The 17,199-nt window shown below is 40.7% G+C and overlaps 2 long non-coding RNA genes across 3 annotated transcripts; one reads left to right on the top strand and one right to left on the bottom strand.

The window, feature by feature from the left end:
* The first annotated feature begins 377 nt into the window (after positions 1 to 377).
* LOC148154475 (uncharacterized) lies at positions 378 to 1,546 on the top strand. Its single transcript, XR_015765832.1, has 2 exons — positions 378 to 1,100; positions 1,216 to 1,546. It is a non-coding gene; the product is annotated as an uncharacterized LOC148154475 (long non-coding RNA).
* A 6,423-nt stretch (positions 1,547 to 7,969) lies between these two features.
* On the bottom strand, positions 7,970 to 16,414 carry LOC106912511 (uncharacterized). Of its 2 annotated transcripts, none has more exons than XR_015765835.1 (3): positions 15,698 to 16,414; positions 15,428 to 15,613; positions 7,970 to 8,382 (listed from the first exon to the last, which is right to left on the bottom strand). It is a non-coding gene; the product is annotated as an uncharacterized LOC106912511 (long non-coding RNA). The 2 variants fall into 2 exon arrangements; XR_015765834.1 differs by lacking the exon at positions 7,970 to 8,382 and adding an exon at positions 13,674 to 13,795.
* Positions 16,415 to 17,199: the final 785 nt, after the last annotated feature.

Genomic DNA, 17,199 nt, shown 5'->3' on the forward strand with positions numbered 1-17,199 from the left:
GTGAATCTGTCTCTCCCTTCTTCCTCACGTCGTAGGAAACCTTCAAAACAAAAACGGGACATTTTCGAGTTATCCTACGTTGACAGAGTTAAATAATTAAATAATAGCCATTGTCATCTGTGTAAACTTTGCTGGTGAATGTTATGATTTTTATAATATTGTTTCATTTCTATAGTAGGCTCTTGTATCAGATAATCTAAATGTTGGAGAATGACTGAAACATTTTAAGATTTACGGAATCTCGGTTAGCTGTCAGAGCGGGGGCTGAACACCAAGCACTATAGCTAGCATTAGCTGGTATTTCGCCAGTGGACATAAATACAGTATAGTAATATCCTAATCACAAAAATACACAGTAATATGTCCATCTTACTTGCGAAAAGTCTGTCGAGCCCTCACGTCAGTAGTCCGTCGATCCGATCAACAATATTCCGCAGTGCTGAAGGCATCTTCTGCTGTTTTGGTTGAGCAAAGCAAAGTGTATTTGCGCCGGAGCAGCCAATCGTGGGGGGGAGGGTGTACTCTTTTATTATGTCTATGCTTCGAAGGATCAGTTTCTCAGGGCCCTTGAAAGGATGCAGAGCCTGAATTCGGACACAGCTATTTTTTGTTATAGACTCCCCATAGTGGTCTGGAGCACTTCCGTTTTCAACACTTTTTGTTTGCTGCATTTCATTCGGGGGTGTTTTCTAATTCGGGGGTGTTTTCTTTTTTGTTTGCTGCATTTCATTCGGGGGTGTTTTCTAATTCGGGGGTGTTTTCTAATTCGGGGGTGTTTTCTTTTTTGTTTGCTGCATTTGATTCGGGGGTGTGTCTTTTCTTTTGTTTGCATGTTTTCTCTTTTGGTGCGCATTTGCACCTGTCGGCCACCGTACAACAGAGACATGAAACTGTAAAGATCAGAGACAGAGCTGCTGAGGAAGCAGAAAACTCTCTGATTGGTCGAGGTGAAGTGGCCCCGCCCACTGACCTTCAGCTCATCCAATGACATCATTTCCTCCTCCTGCTGCAGTGGAAGAACCTTGTTGATCTGCTGTGTGGCTCTAAGGACTCCAAAGACATGTTGGTCTCCCTCGTTTTGCTTCTGTCTCTCAGTAGAGGTGAGTTTTAGATCAGGGATTCTAGTTCAGGTCCAGCAGGAGACAACATCTGGGTCTCCTGTCCTCCACTGGTCCAGACGTGGTTCTGACCTTCAGGCTCCTGTTTGTCCTCCAGAAACAACACGGTTCCTGATCATGGATCAGCAGCATCGTCTTCCTCCACTGAGCTGACCATCAGAGAGCTAACCCTGGCAGACACAGCTCTCTGCTACTGGAAACACAGTGATACAAAGTGGAGAAGAGGCTGTACAAAAACCTGAACACAGATATCTGACTCCTCTTCAAAGAGGAGGGAAGTGGTATTCACAGCTCAGCTTCATATCAGATGGATTCTGATCATTCCTGCCTGATCAGAGTCTCTGTGGTTGCAGCTGCTAATCACCGAGGAGCTCAGATACCTCACTCACAGGGCGTGTGGGGAAATAAAGACACCAGTAGAAATGCTACTCTTCCTCATTCAATCCATTCAGATTTCTGCTTCTGTAGACGTTCCTCCTGATCATCAGACTCCAACATTATGCCCCACACAGGGTGTTACCTAGTGTTGCATCCCTTACCTCAGCTCCCATTTGCATTTCCTAACATCTGGGTTCCTTTAGGTTAGCTTAGCTTTAGCTTAGCAACTAGCTAAAAGAGACAAAAGGAAAACAGAATTATTTATTCCCAACACTTAGAATCTGTCGGATATCATGTAAACCAGTGTTTTTCAGCCTTTTTTGAGCCAAGGTAATTGTTTTAATTGAAAAAATCAGAGGCACACCACCAACCAAAAATGTAAACAAAGATACTCTGTAGCCGCCTATGTTACATATATAGTCATTCTTATCAAAGTGTCTTGAATAGGAATCAAATAAACACAAAAAATTATTTTTTATCATATTTTACATTTCTTATTTCAAATTGCACTCAACATGTCCACTTCAGAAATACACCTGAACACCTGAACAGCCACAACACTGCATTAATGCAGATAATTAATTTGTTATCAAATCTTTTAAGACCAATTACCGTATTTTCCGGACTATGAGCGCACCATACTGTAAACCGCACCTTCACATCTTTTGAACCCTCCCAGAAACTTACTTATATCAGCCGCACCGGGCTGCAGGCCGCTGGCATCTCTGCCGCTCTCGGTTTCTCCGTCCTGCCTGCTGCTAGCATGTGGTTGTTCTAAATGAAAATTAGCTCGTTCTTCTTTGATTTCCAATTTTGACTTCCAATGACTCACTTCCTGCTAAAGAGCCCCCTGGTGGTTGAAGAAAAATCCACAGAAAAGCCGCATGTTCAAAGTGTAGGAAAGAAGTAGCAGCTTACAGTCTGGAAAATACGGGAGGTTAAATTGGATAATTTCCACGGCACACCTGACCATCGCTCGCGGTACACTAGTGTGCCGCGGCACAGCGGTTGAAAAACACTGGTCTAAACAAATGGTTGTTTAGACCAGTCGTACATCAGTTGGTCCAGTCTGCACTTGCTGTTCAGTCTTTATTTCGGCGTAACGGTGTGGTTCCACAAAATATAAGTAATAATACAGCATCAGTGTCTGATGAATAAATGACTGAAATAATAACACACTTACTACACTAATAACACAAACATTCTGTTCTAAATAAACACAACACAAAAAACCACATTGTGTAGCTCAAATGCGCCCGTGAACGAAGCTTGCAATCAATTAACACTAAAACTTAAATATTCAGATGCATAAACAATATTCTTCACTCTCTAACATCACTTACTTGTATTCCACGCACACATCGAAAATAAAAAGGTAACTACAAACTGCAAACGGTAACTCAAACTACACAAATGTGATCGGTAACTCTCGGCTCCTTTTCTTCTCTCCTTTTTCATCTGCGCTGATCCACAGGTGCTCTAAGCTCCGCCCCCTTAACGGCCTCAGCACCTGAGCAGCCTTTTTCACAACCACAATATAATTATTCTCTCGCCGTTAAATAAAACTCAGCAACACGAAGTCAAACCGTCTCCTTCCAGCATACATGTTGATTTTTCCTTCTTTGTTTCTTTCTGAGACTAGGCCTGACACAAAATGAACTGTAAAATGAAAAAAGTCATTCAGTTAATGATTCGGTAACTTAGAATCAGCACAACATTTACTCTGTACTTCTCTAAGATGACTAGGACAGATTCATCACTGCTGAATTTGTGGTGTTAAAACTTTATTACAAATGATAATAGATGCATTGACATGTAGAAATATAATTTCTACAATATAAATGTAATAGAGCTTGATCCACCATCACTGGACGCAACTGAAGCTCCATAAAATCTCACAGTAAAAGTCACATTAAGACACAATCAGAGCGCATCAAGCTGAACCCATCCTCCACACAAACCAGCTTTTTATTATGTTAAAGTTTTAAGAAGAAACAATAACAGGGACCGCAACCAGTAAAAATGTTGCTTTATAAGTCACAACAGTGGAAGTGTACATTTTATCTTTAGGGTTTTATGTAACATCATGCTAATGCTACATTATTGTTGGTGAATAAAATAGCAGTGAGCACAGATCCTAATCAACAATCACTGCTGGATCTGCTCCTCTCTTCTTCTGCAGATTAACAGGAACAACTAAAGTTTGTTCTGTAGGACACAATGTCTGCAAGAAAAAAATACGTTTTGTTTCATTTACATTGTTTTCCAGCACATGAAAATGATAGCATACGTAATAAATTAAAATAAAAGCTGTTCACTTACAATATATTTGTTTAGAAACAAAGGGAAAGTTATTGGACTCTACAATTCGGAAGAGAAAAGTCTTTTTAATGAGATCCAAACGTTTTAAAGTTTTGACAAACCTTAAAGGCTCTTCATCTCGTGGAGCCGTTTCAGTGAAGTGAGTGTTCGTGGAGGGAAACTTGCTGTTCTGCTCAGTCAGAAAAATCGCATCGTATTTTCACTTAAACTTTTAAAATAGTTTCATGATTTTGGTTACGCCCATAAAATTTAAACCGAGGTAACACTGAACAATAAATCGTTGGGTAAAATGTTTGAAAAGAGGAGAGTTAAAGACGCAGTAACCTAAAAAACTGCAGATGCTGAGAATGAATCAAACTCATGTAACAAAGCGTACTGATTCACCTCTGCAAAACTTTGAGTCACCAAGCTTGATTCATTTTAAACCTTTTCTATTTAATCAGTTTGATTTCAGATGCAGGCAATGACATTTTTTATAGAAACATAAAATGTACCAATTTTCCACCTTTAAGATGACTAGAAGACTCACTGACACACTGATGGCGATGAGTTCAGCCAAAAGTAAAACATTCAGATTCCCAGAGACACACCGAGGCAGAGTCTGTCTTTGCAGCCGTTCGAACCTTAACAAAAACCTGAGCCTTAGAAAAATGTAATTAAATACATGCTAGATTTCTCTGTAACTTTATTCTTACCTGTGTGATTAGACCTGTGTGTCCAACAGGCTCCATGTGTCAGAGGGTGGTTTGGTGGTGGTGAAACGAGGACGCAGGCAGACCCAGGATGTAGATGAAAATGATGAATTTAATGGTGGAATCCAAAGTACAGAACAACAGGGAACAGCAACACGAGGAACACACGACGACGATCCGACAAGGGACAAAGACAACAGGAGGACTTAAATACACAGGGAGGGTAATCAAGGAATGAGACACACATGGGAAGCCATCAACCGGGAAGACGCAGAGACTCTCGGGAAGTAAACTGAACACAGAAAAACCTTAATATAAATACGCAAAAACAGGGATCATGACACCATGTTGACGTAAATTTCCTCCATGGCTTCAGACTCTGTGCTGCTTTTAACACTGACTATGAAATCCCCTGCAGTTGAACTAAGTGAAAAACTGTGGGGAGGAGGTGAGATGTCTGGTGTTCAACATAAAAAATAATGTATTTTAGAGATGACCAAATAAAGAAATTCATGTGTGCGGTTTCACTATTATTTTCTTAAATATCTTACTGTCAGGAAAATAAATTTAAAATAAGCTAGTTTTAAAACTTAACATGTCTTGATTCAAATGGCCTAATTGTGGTTTTAAAATCAGTAACTTATTCTGGCCTATTGACCTTTATGTTACCTGTAGTTCCAGCAGATGGTTTGCTAGGATCGTTTGAACTGCCTTTTGTCTGTGTGGGAAAACAATCAGGAGAAGTTCCAGCTTTTCACACTCATCTGTGAAAGGCCGTAAACACAGCAGGAGTTTCTGGCTTGAGATAAAGGGTCAGAGATAGCTCCTGGTTGGATGAGCAAAGATACGCCTTATTTGAATAAATTAAAGAAAAGAAGATAAAACTTTCCACACAGAAGTAACAGATTAGATTTGCTCTTGCAACTTCTCCAAAGACGTCTTTGCTTTTTGTTTGTCGTTTCCATCTTTTGTCTTTTTCTCTCTCAGGTAAATTCATGTGTTGTTTGTGCTCTGAGGTTTCTGATGTGTTGTGATGTGTTTGTCTGGTCATAGTCTGCATCTGTCTTGAATAAATGCTGATTATTGTGACGCTGTTATCTCTGCGTGATCTCAGTCTTTGCGCACAGCATTTTTCTGAACCCGGGCATAAGAGAGGATTTAACGAGTCAAAAGGTTTTTAAAGTTCAAGAATTTTTCCTCTTAACACTACACAACAAGACTCTTGAAGGTTTCAATAGTTACATAAATTCATATTTGCTGATTTGGTTCTGTATCAATGAATATTTATTTCTCCTTAGTTTTCCTCCAGCTCAGTTAATCCTACTTATAATAAACCCTTTAAACTTTTCTATTGGTGAAGAAAATAATTGACTTTTACATTCATGCACCACTTTGTTGGTCACTGCATGGGATCAAACATTTAAAATAGTTTTAAATCACTGATATAAGGATGAAAAATACATCTGATGTTGTGATGGTCCTGCTCCTGTGTCCAAACATATTTCCTACAGAGTGATACATTGTTGGAGCAGATGACCGGTTCTCTCCTTGGTCATATGGACCCGACAGTTTTACAGGTCTCATTCTGTCCTGATAACTAGTCATAGTCTTTCTCCCAGTAAGTACAACTATCATCTTAGTATTTTTCTTTCTAAATCCTCTTTTATTTCTTGTCCAGTAGCAGAAACACTGACATCAAGAAACCACAATCCCTGAATTAGGAGGGAATGTGGGGCAAATGTGACGAAAGATTTTCATTATTACCAAACTTCTATCAATGTTGGATCAAAGAATTATGGAATTGTATGTATTTATTCATATTTTAAAGCTATGGACTTTTAGATCTTCCATCTAGTAAAAGCTGCATGACTGGCTACTGGAGTCTAAAAGTCAGTCACCAAGTTTCCTCATCTTCTGAAACAACCATGAGGCAGAGCAGCAGTTTGACAAACAGCTTAGTGAAGCACCGCCTCACTGGGGGGGAATCAAGAGGCTGACATGCCAATCAGGTGCGAGTTGGGCAGGTTAGAGTAACGGAAACCAGACGCTGCATTCAAAGCTTGATAAAGACCATCAAGCCCTGTGAAAATATTCACAAACCTATCAAACATTTGTTTATATATCCAAAAGTTCCTGCTTTGAAGACGAGGTCTAAATGGCCACACACCACGAACTCCAACAACACACTTATAGTCTAAAAAACCTAGTAAAATTCACAGCATCGCTGTGCCCTAGTCTCTTGCCGTATCCAAACCCCCCCATCCCCCTGTCTCTCTCTGCGTGTCTCCGTTCTACCTAGCAACAGACCGTCAACACATTTTCATTGGTTGTTTCGAAATGTGGTACATTTAGACCCCACAAAATAAGGCAGAAATGATCGATCTCATTTCTGGCTTTATTTTGAAGTAAATAACCACAAAACCAATATAAAAACACCACTTTTATAAAGTTTGAAGTCCGTGCTGTCCAACAGAGTTGAAATGAAAACTCGGTATGCGTCCGTGTTATTACGAAGCCTTATTAACGCGTCACATGCTTGTACGCCACACGGCGGGCAGCGACTCCTAGGGCCCTTGTGTTTACAAATGGGCCCCACACACATAAAACTTGTACCATTTGCCTCAGTCCTCTAAGTTTGCCTCAGTCCTCACACGCACAAGGGTTCAGATGAGTACAAACAACAAGTTGATAATTAAGTGATGTTCACTTAAACTCTTTTTTTTTAAATCTAATGTTTTATTTTACCGTGAGGAAGGCTGGAGTCCAGCTTTAGCAGACGGCTGGAGGCCTCAGTACCTGTTTGCTCTCAGGCAAAACTTTGGTAAGATTAAATTTAGTCGGCTAAAGAGACAGTTCATTCTCTAACCTAACAAATCCCTTGAGGTAGTCAACTGTCTTGTTCAGATCTTGTTAGTCATTTCCATAGTATAACTATCAATTTGTTTGTGTCTAGATGCAATATAATCATTCAATTCACAATTGAAGTTGCATTATCAGGATTCAGAAAATTAAATATTTCATAGTATATTTCAATCATTCCATTCAGACAGTTTAGGCTCCCTGATGAGGAGAGATTACCTGTTCAAGAAAATATAAATATTTTTGATTGCTTTGAGTTTAATGATATTTTAGTTAATCTGACTATGATCTTCAAAATACAGAAACATATTTCACTCTGCTCCTTTAACTCTCCTTGAACAGCTACCCCATCCCCATGCGATAGCCTTGACTGACACAGTGAGCTAACGATTCCTCATGTGGACAGGAGAACAAACCTCCTGTGATATATTTTAACGTGCAGTTGGTTGATCAATAGTTTCTCAGCTTTGCACATCTTGATACTTTTCTTCTAGTGCTACTTGGAGAAAACGATAAAGTACCGAGTGGGCAACAGCAGACCCCCTACTCTGCTTCAACCGATAATTCATGAATGTCCTGGATTTCATGACAATGAGAGGAGCTACCACCCGCTGTGGTCTGAAGTGTGAAATTAATTAACATATAAACCTCCACTCACACATTCCCCACTTAACCCGCGCCAACAGGAAAGTCCCGCCCACCAGTCAAATTTTGACAGATGGGTGTTCCTATTAACTACTGAAGTGAGGTCAGGAGAACATTAATTGTTTTACTAAATCAGCTTCAATCAGCTGGAAGGAGAATTTAAATCCATCCTTCTGGACTAAATCACAGAATCTTAACCGTCTCCTGCTGGACAGACTGGGTCACTTTTTTCTAAGATTTGTAACAAGCAGAGTTTGTAACATCTGATCCACCAAACCTGCTTCCTCTCCACCAGGGGGCGACATGCTCCAGCAGGCGGCGCTCTCCTTGTGCTCTGTGCTCCAGCATCGTGTCAATAAGAAGTGGTGCTGTGAAGAGAACAACAGTCAGACTGAATGTTGAACATCAGCTGCTTTCTCCTGCTGGTTTAAACCTTGTTGGACAGATGGAACATTGGCTGTGGATTATTCTGGCTGCTCTTTTCTCTGGTAAGATACAAAGATCAACATGTTTCCTCCACATGGAGGAGAAGTCTGGAAAGCTGCTGATTGTTCTCCTTTAATCAATCATCTCTATTGATCCATCTCTTCCTCTGCATGTTCTGTTCTTCCCCAGAGTGTAAAGGAGACTCAGTGACGCAGACAGAAAGAGAAGTTGTTGCTGCTGCAGGAGAAACTCGGATTCTGGGATGTACCTTTGAAACAGCTTATACGACACCCACATTGTTCTGGTATAAACAAGAAGAAAACAGTTTCCCAAAGTACATGCTGAAGCGTTACTCCAAAACTGTAGAGAATTCTCCAGAGTTCAGCAAAGACAGATTTGATGCTGATCTCAACACCGAGGCAAAAGAGAAATCCTTCAACCTGACGATCTCGGATCTCCGTCCGTCAGACTCTGCTGTGTACTACTGCGCTCTGCAGCCCACAGTGACAGGAAACACCAGAACCCTGTACAAAAACCTGCAGTACTTCACAGCAGCCACTAGAGGGCCTCACTCCCTGTTAAACTATTAAAACCTGCAGTACTCCACAGCAGCCACTAGAGGGCCTCACTCCCTTTAATCCACTGGTTGTTGAGTCTTTAGACTGAAGACAACAGAGATGTGATGTTGCGACTGAAGTTGGTGCAGAAATACTCCAGGAAGTCTGCAGACATGTGTAACACCTGACATTCAGCATCCCAGAGTTTTACAGACTTTCTAAAATATGTTAAATATCTTTAACTGTTCAAATCTCAGAGAAATTCGATCCTCTTCTGCTCTCTTTAGTCATGTGTCCCTTCAGGCAGACCGTATGGAGAAGCTGGTTTCCTACATATGCCAGGAAAAGGATTTCTGGAGATTTTATCACAACTGCTGAATTGACTACCAGATCACAGAGGCATCAACACAGGCAGGTTGCATTAATAAAGTATGAACTTGTTTCAACGTTTTAGATTTTTTGCATAGTTGAGTCCAGGGGTATTTCATTGTAGCCACTAATCCAAAAACCCCTGGAGGTCAAAGGTTCAGTCCTTCGGCTTGCAGTCGGCTCAGATCAACTTCCTTCATCATCAGAACACTTCAGTAATCTCAAACTATTGATTTCAAAATTCACATTAAAAATAACTTTATTAATACCAAAGGGAAATTAAATGTTGTAACTCATTAATTTATCATTAGTCAATCATTAATTCTTCAGTTATTGAAGATGCTGATGGCAGGAAAGATCTCCTGTAGCAGTCTGTGTTACAGCGAGTCTGAAGAAGCCTCTGACTGAAGATGCTCGGGGTTGGTCATAATCTTCTTGATTTTATGAAGAATCGTTCTTTGTATCATCATCTCCAGAGGTTCCACAGTCAGAACCAGAACAGAACCAGAACCAGCCTTCTTATTCAAGCTGTTGAGACTCTTTAGCTTCTGGTTCTAGTGGTTCTGATGGTTCCGGTGGTTCTGACAGCAGATCCAAACCCTGAAGGATCTTCTCTTCCTCCGTCTCTGTTCCTTCCTCTTGTCCAGATGAACATCCAGGTTTTTATGTTCCTCATCACCTCCACTTCTTCTCCAATGATGGAAATAGGGTTTGACCTTTGACCCTGTTCCTCCTGAAACCAACAAGCATCTCCTTAGTTTTGTTCACATTTCAGATGATTTGACTGTTCCCTCCATGACCCAAAGCGGTCCACCAGCTCTCTGTACTCAGCCTCTGGTCGTCTCTGATGAACCAACAGCTGCAGAGTAATCTGAGTGTTTCTGTAATCTGAGTGTTCCTGTAATCTGAGTTTTTCTGTAATCTGAGTGTTTCTGTAATCTGAGTTTTTCTGTAATCTGAGTGTTTCTGTAATCTGAGTGTTCCTGTAATCTGAGTGTTTCCGTAATCTGAGTGTTTCTGTAATCTGAGTGTTCCTGTAATCTGAGTGTTTCTGTAATCTGAGTGTTTCTGTAATCTGAGTGTTCCTGTAATCTGAGTGTTTCTGTAATCTGAGTGTTTCCGTAATCTGAGTGTTTCCGTAATCTGAGTGTTCCTGTAATCTGAGTGTTCCTGTAATCTGAGTGTTTCTGTAATCTGAGTGTTTCTGTAATCTGAGTGTTTCTGTAATCTGAGTGTTTCTGTAATCTGAGTGTTTCTGTAGATGACAGGAGTCAGACTTATTCTGGAGTCCTGAAGTGTAGAGAGAGAAAAGGAACGGAGAGAGTACAGAGCCACAGCTCGGTCCTCCAGTCTCTACCTGTGGTCTGTCATCAGGTGTCATGGATCCAGGTGAGGGCCAAACAGCAGGGGGTCCTGATATGAGCTTGTTCAGGTGCGCCTGATGATGATGATGTGTTGTCATGGCAACTGGTTTGTAGTCGTTGATGACTAAAGTCCATCAGAAAGCAACTGAAGCTGAGAGTCTGTTCAACAGGAGGAAGAGGAGGAAGAGGAGGAGCTGATCTGTTCCTGATCTCTAAGAGACTCAAACTTCCTCCTTCAGTTCAGTTCAGCTCTCCAACATTAACTCTGCTCAACATGGACTATTATGGTCTGTCTCTGCTCATCACCTCCCTGCTAACAGGTCAGATTGGATCGAGATGCTTTGAACTGTTAAGATTTAAATGTTTCCTATAAAAATCTTTACAACTTAAAGACTGAAACATATTTCTTCTTTAAGGTGTCAGCTGTGATCAACTTACTCCTGTTGATGAGGAAGTCTTCAGATTAGACGGCAGCTCTGCTATTGTGTCCTATAAATCTTCAAAACAAGCCACGACTGATTCTTTCTTCTGGTATCGTCAATATCCTGGAAAACCTCCAGAGTTCCTGATCTCCCACACAGGAAATGGAGCAAAACTCCTGAATCCGGTTCCTGGTTTCTCCTTCAGCGTGGATGATGATGAAACCCGGATGGATCTGCTGATCTCCTCTGCTGCAGTGACAGACTCTGCTGTGTACTACTGCGCTGTGCAGCCCACAGTGACAGGAAACACCAGAACCCTGTGCAAAAACCTGCAGTACTCCACAGCGGCCACTAGAGGGCCTCACTCCCTGTTAAACCACTAAACCTGCAGTACTCCACAGCAGCCACTAGAGGGCCTCACTCCCTGTTAAACCACTAAAACCTGCAGTACTCCACAGCAGCCACTAGAGGGCCTCACTCCCTGTTAATCCTCTGGTTGTTGAGTCTTTGGACTGAAGACAACAGAGACATGAAGCAGTAAAGATCAGAGACAGAGCTGCTGAGGAAGCAGAAAACTCTCTGATTGGTCGAGTTGCTTTGAGGGTTTTTGTTGGATTTTGTTTATTTTTAATTTGATAATTTTAATGTTGCCTACAACTTTCTTCAGATGACCGTTTATAACTGACGACATACATATCGTTGATCATAGACCAGAAAACCTGACCACCTACCTTTTTGGTAGGCTACCCATCATGTGTTTCCTGAGTAGATCAATGTCCGTGGAACCTTTAGACCACATTGTTGAACTTTTTATCAATTTCCTTGAACTAATGTTGTGCAGTTTTGAGGACAGGTTGCGGTACGCAGCTTCTCTGTGTTTTAGAGTCCAGTTACATGGCGACCGCGTTGCTGTCCACATTCCCATCAGTTTCAGTTCAAAGTCTCCATCTCTTTTTAGTCCATGTACCACTAAGTTTTCCTGTTGAAAATGACAAAGCATTAAATTCCCAAACATGAGCTCAAAACTTTTACAGATAAATCCTTAATGTGATGCACTGTCCCCAAGTGCAGAGGGCAACTTCTTGAGTGTCATATTGGCTAAAATGCTGAACTCATCCAGGTAGTTTGCATCATGCATTGCATAGAGAATCTGCAAAAGAAAAGGTTGTGAACCTGAAGTTTTTTCCAGTGAAATCTGCTAATTCCCAGATCTCTCTCTGACAGGCTTGAGATGCAGCGACTGAAGAACAACCTGCAGATGGCCACTAGTATCTCGTTCCAATGGTACTTCAGAGGATTTCTGTTGAAGAAATTTAATTTCTCTTGTTTGACAAAGCTGAAAGGTTTTGTGGTTGCATTAATAATGTCCTGATTTCGTTTCATGTCCAGTAAATGGTCAAGATCCTCATTTCCTGATCTGTGATTTATATTTTCTATGCTTTCATACCGATTATATGTTTTCTCTTGGTCACAAGTGAAAGACACATTATTTTTTTGGATACAGAAGTTAATGGGGCCACAATGCTGGATCAACAAATTCCTTTTCCACATCTTTCAGCCTCATAATCCAAAAGGGGGAACATCCTTTAATTGTTCAATTTGCCATATAATTGTTCAGTCCATCTGCAGCGGATTGTTTTTCACTTATGAAGCTCTGATTTTAATAGTTTGGCCACACAAGCCTCACCCTCCTCACCCAGTTTTCTTAATATTTGTTCATCTTTCTTTTGATGTTTCTTCCTTCAACAGTTTATGTCTCACAGTCAAAGCTGCCAAATCAGCTTCAGCATCAAAATGAACAGATGAAGTAGAAAAAGAAGCTCAGGCTTTTCCTCCAGAAGCTGATTTAGGCGACACACTGGTTCTGCTTTCTACATCTGACACACCTTCACAAACACAAAAACAACTGAGTTTATTCATACAGCATCAATTCACCAAAAAGCAAAGAAGCAATAACTACGGTGGCCGACAGGTGCAAATGTGCAGCAACAGAGAAAACATGCAAACAAAAAAGAGACGCAAACAAAAGTCCCTCCTGCTTTGTAATGAAGCGATTCATTGTTGAACTGAGCAGATATTTCAGATCTATACATCTACATTATCATCTAAAAACTTTGTAAAAAATCATTTTGTGTAATTTTAAGTGTAACACAGCACAAATAATTCTGCCGCCATTGCTGCTTTTCTGAACACCCGTTTTAAAGGATGCAGACCCTAAATTCGGACTCAGCTGTTTTTGTTCGACTCCCCCTAGTGGTCTGGAGCACTTCCGTTTTCTTCTTTAGTTTGCTGCATTTCATTTGTTTGCGTCTTTTTTTGCTTGCATGTTTTCTCTGTTGCTGCGCATTTGCACCTGTCGGCCACCGTGAATAACAGTTAACGTGTCAAGTTCAGTTTATATTTCAGCTCCGTTCAAATTTTCAAAGTAAGTCAGCAGAATGCATCAAGTAACTGTCTTTATAGCAATCAGACACAGAGACCCAGTGGATCATCTCCAGAAGGACTACATGGACTTACTGGCAGCAGCAGCTCAGCCGGCGCCCCCTGCAGGAAGGAAGATGCTCCAGTTAAGAGAACATTGTGCTTTAATTATCCTCATCTGCTCTCCTAGGAAATGGACTAAAGTTTTTACTGAAGCAGGAGCTAGAAGAAAAAAAACATTAAACATGCCTGAATAAACAGCCATCACTCAACATTCGCTGCTATAATTGTTATTTACTGAAAAGCTCCGCTGTCGACAGCATGCAGGTTGTGTCGCGATGCAATAAGGTGTAGCTGAGACAAAACAAGCAGGAGATCGCAGGACAAAGTATCGACCGTCTGTTAGCATCACAAACTATTCAAGGAAACATGATCCAGTTTTATGTGAAGAAAGAGACGAATGTCCGAATGAAAGTCTGGGTACAACGGTTCTGAAAACCAGATAGTGAACTTTACCTCTGTGACCTCTGACCTCCAGCAGATTGCACGTTCTTCCAGCAACAAAAATAATCATATTTACTTTTAAATTGCAGCAGATCACAAATAATATTGATTTGAACTATTGATAACTGCAGTAGGTGATCCTGACAGGCATGAATGCTGACGTCCCAAATATCTAGACTGAATTTCAAACAACATGTTCGGTAGATGTAAAAAAATAATTGCTTCAGTTTTCTTCAGATAAAAGACTTTATTTTAACTCCAAATGTATTTGCAGCTAGTATTCAAATGATCATTTAACACTTAATATTTCAATCAGGGCTTGTGAAAGTGATATTTACCATGCCTCTAAGTCATTGGGCTCTTTGCACGTCAGCTTCCACGTTCGGGGAAACGCGGCTCGGTCGGTTCGGTCCCTAACCCTTATGCTAGTAGGCAATATTCTCGGACATTTTTCTTATAAAAATGTGCTATTTATGCATCTAAACATTCTAATCCATTCTAGCGGACAATGTTTTTACCTTAATTTATTCTTAGGCCAAGTAACGGGGAGGTTCCGGTTCGGGCTTTTTGCTAACGGACCATGAAGAAGCTCAACAGCCTCGTAGCTTAACAGCAGAGCAGCTCTGGAGTCAGAGATCTGGTTCAGCTGTTCAGGTTCAGTGTTGTTGCTTTTACACCGTGTTCCTTCAGGCCTCCGTGTTATTTAGTTTTCCATGTTCAGAGCTCAGATTGTTTACTGCAGGGTGTTCAGGCGGATCGGCTGTCTGGCTCTGGTTCCCATCAACTCTTTCAGGCTGAATACAGAAGTGATTCATGGAAATAACAGGAGGCTCCTTTAGTCACCATCCGTCTGCCCGGTAGTTTTAGGCTGAAGAAGCTGAGTGAAGTGAAGGCTGCAAACTTTAACTGGTAGCGACGGATACAAGCCGCCGACTTCTTGATTCAGGATCGCTTGGAAATTAATGAAAACTTAAAAGTCCCTTATTAGGAAGACAACAATGTTCATGCATCTGAAATACGCCTTTCATTCCAGGTAATCACATTACCTGGAATGGAAAGCTGCAGCTTACCTCCGCATTCAGGGAAGCTGGTTCTGATCAGTTTTGGTTCTGCAAATCAGTTTTTGAGGAATCAGAACTGATTTTTAACCTTGAACTTCAGATTCCAACCAGCTTGTTGCATCAAAACATCCGCAGGTCACATGACCACCACAGCTTCACAAACAGCGCAAAAGCCGCAAAACTGAAGGATTTGAAGCGCAGCAGAAACTTTCTGCGCCTGCAGCTCATCGGCCTCAGCAGAGGAAACTTCCAGACGCGGAGGCCTTCAGCAGCTTCAGGACGCTCTTACCTTGACACGTCTCGGTGCGCCGTTGTTTCATGAGTCCAGCAGATCCTTGTGTGGCTGCAGTGATCTGCCTCGATCCGCTGCCGACCCCTGACGCCATCTTTGTTTTGTTTTCAGGGAGTCCAGCAGCCGAACCGAACGCGCTGAGGTCCGGCCGTTTCTGTTCCGCCGCGCTGCTTAGAAAATCCGCTAAAAAACAAACAAAAGAAAAAAAATACCTTCAGCAACGAAAACCTGAGCAACTTAGAAAAACGTTTCCGGAATATAGCTTACAGGTAAATGATAGCAGCGGTCTCCTGCGGTGTACTGCAGCGCCAAATTACTTTTTCTTCTTCTTGTGTTCAATGGCGGCTGGCAGACCAACTATAATGGAGCATTACCGCCACCAACTGGACGGGTTGATGGACAGGAAATTAACAGTAAAAACAGTAAAATAACTCGGATACATTACCAATAATACTTAGAGCCACTGTAACCGGTGTGTACTAGCAGTGTTCTTCACTAATATCCTAGTCTTATACAGTCGGTTAACCTTGATGTGTTCAGACCAAGAAGGGACTCAGACCACTGGAGCTGCTGGTTGATCTTTAATGCAGGTTGCTGGCAGAGCCCTGCACAAATAGAAATAAAAAAGCCCTTTAACATGCAGCTCTTCCACACACAGGAGTCGGAATTCCCCCAGCAGAAACCCTGTGGCTAACTAATAACAATATCTGCTCTGATATTTAAGAAAAATATTCTGAACCTGTCAAAAGAAATTTATGTATTCAAACATAAACATTCACAGCTGCATGTGCTTTCAATTATTTTATACATTTCATAAAACATGAACTTAACCAAGAGCGAAGAAAATGTCCAACCTCTTCTCAGGCAGCCTAGCGCCATCTGAGGGTACTACAGTACTGACGTCATAAGATGCTCTTAAAGTGACAGTACAGGTACTAGTGTTCACCAAAATAAATAAAATAATACAATTCTTAAAATATAACAATAAATAGGATCTTTCAGTTTTAATCAGGGTTTGGTGAAATTTCAAACATTATAGAAATAAATAAAAGCACATTTTCTAAACTTGTTACACAAGGAAATAAATTAGCATTAGTTAATTTATCTTCATTTATTTGTATTTTTCAAAATGTTTTGGCCTTTTATTTGACTTGCATTGCTTCCAAAACATTTAAAATGGTACATTTGATGTTGATTTCATTAATTGCTTTCTTTAACTTGCTTCCTGATTCACAATTCACTGATTTCCATAAACATGCTGCAGCATTTCAGACAGATTACAGTTATATTTAATAGGGAGATATGGGCTTAAAGAAAAGGTTTCCCAGCTAATACAGGAATGTTTTATGTTTGAACCTGACGTTCTCCAGCCATGTCTGAACATCCACTCATCACAGGACAAATAAATATTGCTGTAATTTGCATGTAATTTTTGTTTTGTTAGGAAAGGTTTGCACCTCTGAGACGTTTTTAGAAGATGACTTTAAAAACGTCTATGCTTTGATATAAATTTGTTATAAATGTATTACTGATTGCACTTTAAAAATGAGGTAACTTTATGTTATTAAAGGTAAAGTTTAGACAGTAATGATTTCTTGGTTAATGTCCACTTTGTATTAAAAGTGTCATAATTTACCGAATGGCACTTTATGACAACAGTCATAAATATTCATGAAGGCTTATTGATGTTTATTACAGTGTCATGTCAGTCTTATTCAACCCCCTTCAAATAAAGTGTTACCATATAATCTCATTTATTCTCCAGAAGA

This window comes from Poecilia mexicana, unplaced genomic scaffold (genome assembly GCF_051168715.1).
Source record: "Poecilia mexicana isolate PSO_F unplaced genomic scaffold, ASM5116871v1 scaffold_17, whole genome shotgun sequence".
NCBI classification, from domain to species: Eukaryota; Metazoa; Chordata; class Actinopteri; order Cyprinodontiformes; family Poeciliidae; genus Poecilia; species Poecilia mexicana.